At 37.7% G+C, this 13381-nt stretch overlaps 1 protein-coding gene across 3 annotated transcripts in view; it reads right to left on the reverse strand.

Annotated features, from left to right (window-relative positions):
- DEFB115 (defensin beta 115) overlaps nucleotides 1-13381 on the reverse strand; it is a 218068-nt gene that overhangs the window by 20768 nt on the left and 183919 nt on the right. The window lies entirely within an intron of this gene.

Here is a 13381-nt window from a genome sequence, read left to right on the forward strand (position 1 = left end):
TGGAACAACCAAATCTCAAAGAAAGGCATAATAAGGAGGACACTGATGGATGCAGGCGACAGATAAGGGAGAAGGTCCCCAGAGAATCTCCAACCGGACGGTGCACTGGGAGGGCGGGGTGGAGCCTCGGAAGTTCACGCCATTTGCAGAGGGGAGGAGCCTGGCCTCTCCTGTTCCTGTGCGGTAACCTGGGATTCAATAGGTGAGGTGGAGAGCCTGTTAGCAGGATTCCATCTCACTTTGCTGAGATGTTTTTCCTTTTTCCTTTCCACCCATTCAATTCTGTTCCCCGTCACCCTTTAAAGTGTCTGTGAGCATAATCTTTCCTGGTCGTGTGACAAGAACCTGGATTTTCCTAGAACACCATAACCTATGGACACCGTAATCTATAAATGGCATGCTGAGGCTGGAAACCCAAAATAATGGTAACAGTATTGTGGATGCCCTAGATTTTGGTCACACTCTCACTTAGGTGAACATGACCAAAATGGGGCAATTGTTAAATAAAAATTATAAGAGGCTATTGTTTTATACTAAGTTTCTGTACAAGGCCCCAAGAGACCAGACTAAAAATCAAAATGGAGTCACCCATGCTAAAGTATCATGTCACCAAACCCAAACTAATCTGTTATTAGACCTTCCAAGAAATCAGAAGAAAGATGTAACGGCCAATTTGAATCTACAATCGGCATGATAATGAAGTTCCCTCTGCTTTATTTGTTATACAACAAAAGGTAGTCTGAAGTAACCTGATGTTAATTAATCAGTTATTCTTCTACTGTTCTGTCTCCCTGTCTGCATCCTATGAGAAATATAGCTTTGAAGCAACTAATACATAGCTTCAAAGCAACTCTGTTCTTTTCTTCTGTATTTTTTTTTTTTTTTTTTTTTTGAGACGGAGTCTCGCTCTTGTTGCCCAGTCTGCAGTGCAATGGCCATGAACCTGGCACACTGCAACCTCCACCTCCCGGGTTCAAGCAATTCTTCTGCCTCAGCCTCCTGAGTAGCTGGGATTACAGACATGCACCACCATGCCCTGCTAATTTTTGTATTTTTCGTAGAGACGGGGTTTCTCCATGTTGGCCAGGCTGGTCTCAAACTCCTAACCTCGGGTGATTTCGCCCGCCTCGGCCTCCCAAAGTGCTGGGATTACAGGCTTGAGCCACCATGCCTGGCCTTTGCTTCTGCTTTCTTCAGCACTTCTCTCTCTATAAAGCCAACCATTTCTGTTCAGTTCATCAGAACACTTATTCTGTTTCATGAAATGAAGTGTTATTTGATGCTAGAATTGCAATAAAGCCAATTTAGATCAGAAAATTTATTGAAATTTTGTTCCTTGACATTATTTTTGACCATTTTGACTTTTAATCTTCATACTAGTGTTATGTATGATTTACCCACCACTATTGCAGTATTGGAGTATTCTGGATTAGACTATGTATTTACCTCTACCAATGAGTTTTATACTTTCATATGTATTTATGATAGTCATTATTGTCCTTTTGTTTCCAGTTAAAGAACTCTCTTAAGTACTTCTTGTAAGACAGATCTAATGGTAATTGATTCCTTCAGCTTTTGCTTGTCTAATGAAAGACTTTATTTATTTTTCATTTCTGAAGGCAGCCTTACTGGGTAGTATTCTTGGAGTGAAGTGGTGCCTTACCCCCAGGGACCCAGAGCTCAAGGAGCTAGCCCTAAGGTGAGGGTGCACCAGCGACTTGGATGTGGGGGATAGTAGCTAACTGATAGCTTGGCCCTAGGGAGTAGGTCATAGCAGCAGCTCTTCTCAAGAATGGCACACTACCACGTGGGCATAGTGCAGTGGCGGCTGAACCTCAGGGATGGCGGGATGCAAATGCTACTCACTCCCACAGTAGGAAACACTCTAGCAGTGGTTCTAGTTTCAAGATGGCACAAGGAGGTAGCAGCACAAACCAGGAGTGAGTTGGGTGGAGCAGTGTGGGCTCCTTCTCTGGGGGTAGCTCAGCATATGGAGTCTAGGGACTTCCCTCAATGGGACTCAGAGCCTTTGAGGACTGCAGAAGTGTTTGTAATAGTGATGAGGGTTGCTGGGGTCCCCTTGCTTAACTTTTCCAACACAGCTCAGAGCTGATCCCAACTGGGGTAAGGGTATGGTGGAGGCAAGGTGTTTCCTTACCTTTTGTTTGTGGCCCTCCTGGGTTGCTGTGGTCTACGGGATTTCTGCTGCTTCTTTGCTGTTCTCCTGTGCTCTACTTTAGTTAGCTAGCAGCTCCTGGTTGGCCATCTTGCTGATATTCTGAAAATCCTTAACGAGATTCTGGATGTCTCATATTTTGTTACTTACATCATTGTCAGATCTCTGTTTGTGTGAGGCAATGAGAGCTGAGACTCCCTATTCCACCATCTTGCTGATATCACTATATCAAATAAGTCACTTTCTGATTGTTAAATTTTGGAGTTCACCTATCTATTTTAAGTATTTGCTAAATCAAAAATAAAATTTGTTGGGTAGGTAACTGGGGCAAAAGTAGTGTTTGGAGCATTAGGTAGCTTGCATGAAAATATTTTAACTCTGAAAACTTTCTCACCAACACTAACAGCCATATTTTCTTAGTATGGCAGATTTTTTGAGAAGTTCCTGTGTATTTCAGAGGCTCCAGATTGATATCACCTGCCAAAATTCTGCAGCTGACTTAAATCAGCCCTAATGTCATTGATCACCTGATAACAAGCTCTTCTATTTGCCACATTTCTAAACTGTTGTTTTCAGTTTAGGACGTGGTAAGAACATGCAGTTTCTCTCTTGACCCCTAGTGCGATGTCACACAAAGCTTGGAATCTACCTGCAGGTATTAGCATAATCAGAGCATGATGTTCCAAGAAAGGGATAATTAATTTGGCCCTGCAGGGTGTGCCACGTTCCTTGGACAACTGAGTGTACAATTTGAGATTTACTGAGGCATGAATGGGCTCTTGGCATTTCCATTTGTTTGCTCCTTATTACATTGTATTGTGTCAGAATGACAGTTTAGGTGAAGGAATATGTCCATGTAAAACCACTTTTCCAAACCTTGCAAATCCACAGTGGTGAAATGTGATGCAGTTATGGTCAATGATATTAAGCATAATATTTTTGGTGGGGCATCTGGTAAGAACCTTAAAAGAGAGGCAAAAAGTAGTTAAGAGGCATTATCCATTAGCCTCTGCCTTTCTGCTTTCTTCTGCACGAAGCATGGTCATAATGTTGGAGTCAGTGCAGCCATCTTGCAAACATTGAGCAAAAGCACAGTCTAGGAATGTATTAAAAGAAGACTAGAAATTGCCTCATACTTGATATCATTGTGAAGCTATTATAGCATTCCTTGGTTTTATGTTATATGAGAATAAACCCCTAATTTATAAAAGACAACATTTTTCATGTTTTATGTTACAGCCTGTTGTACTTGCTAATAGATTATGTGTTATAGATCAAATGTGATTTAGAAATATAGCCCTTTCTCCAATCTATCATTGATGGGCATTTAGGTTGATTCTGTCTTTGCTATTGGGAATAGTGCTGCAATGAACATACGTGTGCATAGAGGATCAGGAAAAATAAACAATGTGTACTAGGCTTAATACCTGGGTGATAAGATAATCTGAACAAACCCCCATGACACAAGTTTAGCTATGTAACAAACCTGTACATGTACCCCTGAACTTAAAAGTTAAAAAAAGAAATATGGGTATTTTCTTTAAGTTATAAAAGTGTTGTTTTCTTTCTTCGTTTTCATTTTCTTTAGTGTCTTCAGTTAAATATAAGGGGCTATCATCAATTATTTTAGGGCACCTTTATGTGAAAGGTTACGATATATTATTAAGTGAAGAAATGTAACTTAATAACTTTAGAAAGAGTATCATTTCAATTTTGAAAACAAACTAAAATCAAGAATTAGATATCCAGAGTCTATTCTTGAGGTAACAGATCTGATGTTTTATTTTCTTGTGTGTTAAACTTCATCAACTATTTCTGTTTTTATAACTACTTTGTCTCTAGCTCCTTGACCAGAATAGGTAGAAGTAGGTACTCAATAAATACTTGTTGAAAGAATAAAAACATGAATGTATCATTATTATCTACACACACACACACACACACACACACAATATATTAGGGTGTAAACAATACTTTGGGGGAAGTTACTCAATTTCTTTTAGCTTGCCTGTCTTTTCGGATTTTTAAAAATTGAATAAGGTTTATTTCTGTCAGAATAAAATTAATAAAAGAAACTTCATCGTTAAAGTAATGATAAATTAGAAGAAACTGGAAAAATTAGGTGATTCTTTATTCCATGTATTATTGATCCTATTAGAGAAGACTATAATAGTCACCCACTTTCAGTTTCAGCACTTTAATTTCCTTCATCCTTTTACCAAAATTAATTTTAGATTGATTAAGAGTTAAATGTAAATAATAAAGCAGTTGAAGATCCAAAAGATAAATGAGAAGATTTTAGAATAAAATGGTTTTGTAAGATTTCTGGGTGTAACATTAATATAAAAATTAAACACTTTCTTTAATAAAAATCTAGAAAAGGTGGCGGGTAATAATGGACTGTACATGCACTGAAGTCTTATCTTTCACTGGAGTATTCTAGAAATGACAATGAAAACATAACAGGCTGGGCATAGTGGCTTATGCCCGTAATCCTAGCACTTTTGTTGGCCAAGGCAGGAGGGTTGCTTGAGGCCAAGAGTTCAAGATCCACCTGGCCAACATAGCAAGAACCTGTCTCTTTTTATAAAAAACAAACAGAAAAAATCATAAATACAAGTAAATTAATATAAAACCATGCTTAAACATAGTTGATAGGAATATGTCATTGAAGCAGAGAATGTTTTTGAAAACATAACATTGATGAGATCAGATTGAAAAGATATTCTGAAACCTAGGAGGATTATGACAGAGTGCAACTGTAGGAAGTGGAGAAGGTGCTCTATCCACAGAGATGACACATGTTTGGAGGAGGAGATGCTGTGGGACCGACAACAGGAAATTAAATGGAATACTGCAGTAGAATGTTGCAGTTTGAAATGAGCATATAAAGCCCTCTCCATGAGACACTGCAACAGAGAAAGGGAAAGTAGCGTCTGTCTCCAAAAAGAAGCAGTGGTGGAGCTTGGATGGCTGACATGCCCAGAACAGGTCCCAAGTAACATCACTAAGCAGCCTTTATCTCTTAACTTCCTCTTACTAAAAATAGTGCAGAATATAAGAGAACAATAGCTCCCACTCTCTCCCTCATTAATTAAGCATGTAGTTAATATATTCAAAAGGATAAGAGGATAGTACTTCCATGAAATAAACCAGGTGCTCATGAAAAGGACCAATATTGAGATATTAGTGATTAAAAACATAACCGTTAGAGTATAAACTTTAATATGTATGTTAATTTTGTAATAAAGCCAGCTAGAGAATAACTTATTAGTTAGGAAAAGCTGGATGGAAATAATGCAGATAAAAAGGAGGAAATAGAATAGAAAGTATGAAAAAATGTTAAGAAGTATGAGGAACAGATCAAGAACTTTCTAAATCAATTAAATAGGAGAGTAAAGAGGAGAAAATGATAGAATGGAGTGGAAGAAATACTTAAGAAAGAAAAATTTACAGAAATAAAAAAAAATGAGTTCTCAAATTGAACGTGTCCACTAAGGGTGTGATAGGAAAAAGAAAAACAAAAAGCAAATAAAATTGACTTCCAGATCCACTAAGATGAAATAAGGCGTTTTTCCTAAGTCCTCCCTTTTACCTCTCAAAAATCCTGAACATAATACAATAAACAAGCATAGGAATACTCTGAAAGGTGGAAAGAATACAGTGGACTACTTATAGTCCTCAAGACTTAAGGAACTCCGTGGGTCTCAGTTCTCTGGGTTTCCTTATTGTCTTGCATATATCCAGGACAGGTGCTACAAATAGTCCAATGCAGAACAGAAAAGAAGCATCCTTCTGTGTCTGTTACCCCATGCAACAATATCAAAAGTTGAAATTATCCCAGTCCAGGGGGAGGGGGTAGAGAGGGTTGGGCATAAAACGCATTTGTAAAGAGTGTCAGCTGAAGTAGTCCCAAATGTGGCAAAAGATAAAAACCTGCAGATTCAAGAAGATGAAGGCCGGGTGCGGTGGCTCACGCTTGTAATCCCAGCACTTTGGGAGGCCGAGGCGGGCGGATCACGAGGTCAGGAGATCGAGACCACGGTGAAACCCCGTCTCTACTAAAAATACAAAAAATTAGCCGGGCGTGGTGGCGGGCGCCTGTAGTCCCAGCTACTCGGAGAGGCTGAGGCAGGAGAATGGCGTGAACCCGGGAGGCGGAGCTTGCAGTGAGCCGAGATTGAGCCACTGCACTCCAGCCTGGGTGAAAAAGCAAGACTCCGTCTCAAAAAAAAAAAAAAAAAAAAAAAAAAAAGATGAGCAAATCCAAATAGGAAAATCCAAAGAAATGTATGCCAAGACACAGCCTAATAACTACTGAAACCTAAAGACAAAGAAAAAAATTTTAAAGCAAGCAGAGGGAAACAACACATTACTTATAGGGGGATGCCAATTTAAATGACAGTGGATTGCCTCTGAAACCATATAGACCAAAACTATTGTGGCACAACATTTATCAAGTTATTAGAGATATGACAAACCCACGGCCAACATCATACTGAATGGGCAAAAGCTGAAGCATTCCCCTTGAAAACCAGCACAAGAAAAGGATGCCCTCATTCACCACTTTTATTCAACATAGTATTGGAAGTTCTGACCAGGGCAATCAGGCAAGAGAAAGAAATAAAACGCATCCAAATGAGAAGAGAGGAAGTCAAACTATCCCTGTTTGCAGATCACATGATCCTATATCTAGAAAGCCCCATAGTCTCAGCCCAAAAGCTTCTTAAGCTGATAAACAACTTCAGCAAAGTCTCAGGATACAAAACCAATGTGTGAAAATCACTAGCATTCCTATACACCAACAGTCAAGCCAAGAGCCAAATCAGGAATTCTCATTCACAAATGCCACAAAAAGAATAAAATACCTAGGCATACAGCTAACTACGGAGGTGAAAGATCTCTACAGGGAGAACTACAAACCACTGCTCAAAAAAATCAGAGATGACAAAGACCAATGGAAAAACATTCCATGCTCATGAATTCTTTCTAGAATGGATTGATTCTTCCTAGAATCAATGTCATTAAAATGGCCATACTGCCCAAAGCAATTTATAGATTCAGTGCTATTCCTATTAAACTACCACTGACATTCTTCACAGAACTAGAAAAAAACTATTTTAAAATTCATATGGAACCAAAAAAGAGCCCAAATAGCCAAGGCAATCCTAAGCAGAAAGAACAAAGCTGGAGGCACTATGCTACCCAACTTCAAAGTATACTATAGGGCTACAGTAACCAAAACAGTATGGTAATGGTACAAAAACAGATGCACAGACCAATGGAACAGAATAGAGAACCCAGAAATAAGACCACACACTTACAACTATCTAAACTTCAACGAAGGTGACAAAAAAGAAGCAATGGAGAAAAGATTCCCTATTCAATAAATGGTGCTGGGATAACTGGCCGGCCATATGCAGTATATTGAAACTGGATCCCTTCCTTACACCATATACAAATATTAACTCAAGATCAATTAACACTATATACAAATATTAACTCAAGATGGATTAAAGACTTAAATGTAAAACCCAAAAATATAAAAACCCTGGAAGACAACCTAGGCAATAGCATTCAGTACATAGGCATGGGCAAATAATTCATGATGAAAACACCAAAAGCAACTGCAACAAAAGCAAAAATGGACAAATGGGATCTAATTAAACTGAAAAGCTAAATTAAACTAATTAAGCTAAAGTAAAAAGCTTCTGCACAGCAAAGGAAACTATCAACAGAGTAAACTGACAACCTATAGAATGGGAGTAAACTTTTGCAAACTATGCACCCAACAAAGGTCTAATATTCAGCATCTATAAGGAACTTAAACTAATTTACAGGAAAAAACAAACCCCATAAAAAAGTGGGCAAAATACATGTTCAGACACTTTTCAAAAAAAGACATACACGTGACCAACAATCATATGAAAAAACCTCAACATCACTGATCATTAGAGAAATGAAAATCAAAACCACAATGAGATACCACCTAACACCAATCAGAATGGTTATTATTAGTTGGTGGGAGTGTAAATTCCTTCAACCATTGTGGAAGACAGTGTGGTGATTCCTCAAAGACCTAAATACAGAAGAAATACCATTTGACTCAGCAATCCTATCACTGGGTATATAACCAAAGGAATATAAATCATTCTATTGTAAAGATACATGCATGCATATGTTCATTGCAGCATTATTCACAATATCAAAGACATGGAATCAATCTAAATGCCCAACAATCATAGACTGGATAAAGAAAATGTGTTACATATACACCATGGAAAGCTATGCAGCCATTAGAAAGAACAAGATCATGTCCTTTGCAGGGACATGGATGGAGCTGGAAGCCATTATTCTTACCAAGCCAACACAGGAACAGAAAATCAAATACTGCATGTTCTCATTTATAACTGGCAGCTAAGTGATGAGAAAACTTGGACACATAGCAGGAAACAACAAACACTGGGGCCTTTTGGAGGGTGGAAGGTGGGAAAAGGGAGAGAAACAGGAAAAATAACTCATGGGTACTAGGCTTAGTACCTGGGTGATGAAATAACCTGTACAACAAACCCCCATGACACAAGTTTACCTATGTAACAAACCTGCACTTGTACCACTGAACTTAAAAGTTTTTTTTTTTTTTAAAAAAGGAAAGCTTAACTGTAAATTCTATATCTGGTGACAGAATCTTTCAGGAATGAAGGAAAAATAAAGACATTCTTATACAAAGTAAAATGAAGAATTTGTTGGCAACAGATCTATCATTAAAGCATGGGTAAATAAAGTTCTCTAATAAGACAGGTAATAATAAAGACAAAGGTGTCTACACCTTCAGACAGAAGACCAGTATAGGGAAAAATAAAGTTACTACAATATACTATACTTCCTATGAGTTTCTTACATAACATTTGATGGTTGAGGCAAAAATTATAATACCAAGTAATAAGGTGTTTAATGTGTGTACAGGAAATATTTAAAATAAATGTACCTTAAAGGTGGAGAGGTAAGAGACATAATTGTAGAAAAGTTTCTGCAGTTCACTTGAAGTGCTGAAATGTCTATGTCAGTAGATGATGGTAAGTACATTATAATACCTAGAGCTAACACTAAAAAAAAACTATACAAAGTGATATACTCAAAATCAATGGAAATAAATCTAGCCTAAGTCTAGACAAATAATAAATTGGCAGGTGGCAGGGCGCGGTGGCTCAAGCCTGTAATCCCAGCACTTTGGGAGGCCGAGTCGGGCGGATCACGAGGTCAGGAGATGGAGACCATTCTGGCTAACACGGTGAAACCCCATCTCTACTAAAAACACACATAAAAAAAGCCGGGCATGTTGGCGGGAGCCTGTAGTCCCATCTACTCGGGAGGCTGAGGCAGGAGAATGGCGTGAACCCGGGAGGCGGAGCTTGCAGTGAGCCGAGATGGCGCCACTGCACTCGAGCCTGGGGGACAGAGCAAGACTCCGTCTCAAATAAAATAAAATAAATAAATAAATAGGCAGATTTAAGCCCTGAAAAAACAATAATTACCTCAGATGTGTATGACCAAAATTCACCAATTTTAAGATACTGAAATAAATGAAAAATACACGCATGGTACAAAAACATATTATCTACAAAAACTCATTTCAAATACAATGAGTTAGGTAAATTAAAAGGATAAAAAAACATAAATAACAGGATGAAAAAAGATACATGTAAACTTTATACAAAAATCAGGAGTAGCTATAATAATACAAGATAAATAAATTTTGAAGCAAAGAACATGATTAGAGGCACAGAAGGACTCACATAATGATTTTAAAAAATCCACCAGGAAGACATAATCATAAATGAGTATTACCAAAAATTATATCCACAAAAAACACAGAAGAAAAATGTCCAGAAGTGAGTGGGAATGGTGTCTCATGCTTATAATTCCAGCACTTTGGGAAGCCGAGGCAGGTGGATCACCGGAGGTCAGGAGTTCGAGACCAGCCTGGCCAACATGGTAAAACCCTGTCTCAGCTAAAAATACAAAAAAATTAGCCAGGCGTGGTAGCATGTGCGTGTAGTCCCAGCTACTCGGGAGGCTGAAGCAGGAGAATTGCTTGAACCCATGGGGCAGAGGTTGCAGTGAACTGAGATCGGGCCACTGCACTACAACCTGAGTGACAAAGTGAGACTCCATCTCAAAACAAAAATCACAAGACAAAATTGTCCAGAATTGAAAGTAGAAATAGAAGAAATCCACAATTATAGTTAGGATTTTAACATCCAACTCTCAACAGTTGATAGAAGTAGTACACAGCAAGAATACAGAAAAACTGAACAACACTATAAACAGGAATTCTCCAAACTCTTGGGAAATCATAAAACACACTTCTATATAATCCATGGGACAAACAGGAGGTCTCAAAGAAAGTAAAAATACATTTGAACCCAATAAAAAATAAAATAGACTCTACCAAAGTATGTGGGCTACAGCTAAAGAGGTAATTAGAAGAAAATTTATAGCACTAAACACTTATAATAAAAAATATTCCAATAATCTAAGATCCTATCTCAAAACTAGAAAAAAGAGCAAAATAACCCAAAGCAAGCAGAAGAAATAAAATAATAAAGATAAGAGCAGAAACAAATGAATAAGAAAACAAGAAAAACATAAAACAAAAAGCTGGTTCTTTAGAAATCAATGATACTGAAAAATTCTCATATCACCAATATCGGCAATGAAACTGTGGCTATCACTACAGACCCTGGAACCATGGTAACTCTACACATTCTCTGCTCCTATCCTCAGTTCCCTGGCTTCATTACAAACACTTGCACCTCACATATCATTACCAATGCAGCAGTCAGAATGCCAGCACCCCAGGCATCAGTGCTATTACTGCTCTGGAATCCAGAGCCTTATCCCTTCCATATGTGTCCATGCTTCAAGCCTCAGCTCTGAAGTTACTCCACAAGCACCACTTATTAGACAATGATGTCACTGCTACCATGAGCTAGACCAATGCCATGAGAGAACCCCTCAGTGACAATTTCCTGGTGGGAGAGAAAGAGATCAGGAGCAGCCATTACCACTGAAGACTCAAACAGCCCTTGTTGCCAGCGCAGATATACACAGTATTGACTGCTGAGGGCACTTGCAATTATCATCAACACTGAACTCAGCTGACATAGTTGCACCATCACTGTTGTCAGAATCGTAGCACCTCACCCCCACAAAGGAAGGACTTTCCAAAGCAAATCCAGCCTATAAAATCTGCAAGGGGTGACTATTTCATTAAATGCTCAAATATCACATAAGGAAACAAGAAACATAAAAAAACAAGGAGACATATCACCATCAAAAATTACAATAATTTACCAGTAGCTGACCACAAAGAAATGGAGATATATCAACGGCATGACAAAGAAACTGAGTGACTTCAAGAAAATACAAACAATGCAATAAAAATCAGGAAAATAATAATCAAATAAAATTAGAAATTCAACAGAGACATTGAAGTCATAAAAAGAAGAAATATTTGAGCTGAAGGGTACAATGAATGAAATGGAAAATGCAATACAGAGTATCAACAACAGACTTATTCAAACAGAAGAAAGAATCTATGAACTTACAGTTTAATTAAAAATATACAGAGGGGAAAAATGAAAAGGAATGAAGAAAGCTTATGGAATTTGTGGGACAGCATCAAAAGAGCAAATACTCAAATTATAAGTTTCAAGAAAGAGAAGACAGATAAAGGAGAAGAAAACTTATTTTAAAAAATAATAGCAGAAAACTTTCCAAATCTGGGGAAAGATATAAATATTCAGGTACAATAAGGTCCAAGGTCTCCATTCAGATTCAATCAAACTACGCTGACATAATCAAACTGTCAAAAATGAAAGGGGGAAGAGAAATCAAAGACAAAAGTTTCCTGAAACCAGCAAGAGGAAAGAAGCATATCAAATATCAAATATAAGGGGATTTAAATAAGGTTATTACTAGATTTCTCAGCAGAAACCTTGCAGACCAAGAAAAAGTAGCATTTTTTTAAATTCAAAGTGCAGAAAGAAAAAAAAAAAACTACCAATCAAGAATACATTGCCAGGCAAAGCTATACTTCAGAATTGAAGGAGAATAAGGATTTTCTCAGACAAAGAAAAAGCAGAGGAAGTTCATCACCACTAGACCTGCCTTACAAGAAATGGTAAGCTGAAAAAATAGGATGCTAATTATTAACATGAAAACATATGAAAGTATAAAGCTCATTGGTAAGAGTAAGTACATAGCCAAATTCAAAATATTCTAATACTGAAATGGTGGTATGCAAATCACATATACTTAGTATGAAGGCTAAAAAATAAAACTGTTAAAAATAATTATAGTTACAATAATTTGTTAAGGAATACACAATATAAACATGCAAATTGTGACATCAGGAACATAAAAAATGGGGGTGGAATAAGAGTATAGAGTCTTTAATGTGGTCAGAATTAAGTTGCTATCAGTTTAAAATAGCCTGTTGTAAGTGTATTTTATAAAGCCTCATAGTAACCACAAGCAAAATCTATATTAAATACAGAAAAGATCTTTTTAAAAAAGGTTTTAGGCCAGCCGTGGTGGCTCATGCCTGAAATCCCAGCACTTTGGGAGGCCAAGGCAGGTGGATCACCTGAGGTCAGGAGTTCAAGACCAGTCTGGCCAACATGGTGAAACCCCGTCTCTATCAAAAAATACAAAAATTAGCTGGGCACGGTGGCAGGTGCCTGTAATCCCAGCTATTCGAGAGGCTGAGGCAGGAGAATCACTTGAACCCGGGAGGTGGAGGTTGCAGTGAGCTGAGATCACACCATTGCACTCCAGCCTGGGTGACAAGAGTGAAACTGTATCTCAAAAAAAAAAAAAAAAAAAAAAAAAAAAAAAGGCTTTAAATTATGCCACTATGGATATCATCAAACTACAAAGGAAGGTAGCAAAATAGCAAGAAAGGAACAAAAGATCTAAAAAACAACTAGAAAACAATTAATAATGCAGCAGTAGTCCTTATCTATCAATAATTACATTGAATGTAAATGGATTAAATTCTCCAATAAAATCACATAGAGTGGCTAAATGAATTATTTTTAAAGACCCAACTATGTATCTCCTACAAGAGACTCACTTCACCTTGAAGGACACACATAGGTTGAAAGTGAAGAGATGGAAAAATATTCCATGCAAATGGAC

Source organism: Symphalangus syndactylus, chromosome 24 (assembly GCF_028878055.3).
Source record: "Symphalangus syndactylus isolate Jambi chromosome 24, NHGRI_mSymSyn1-v2.1_pri, whole genome shotgun sequence".
Taxonomy (NCBI): Eukaryota; Metazoa; Chordata; class Mammalia; order Primates; family Hylobatidae; genus Symphalangus; species Symphalangus syndactylus.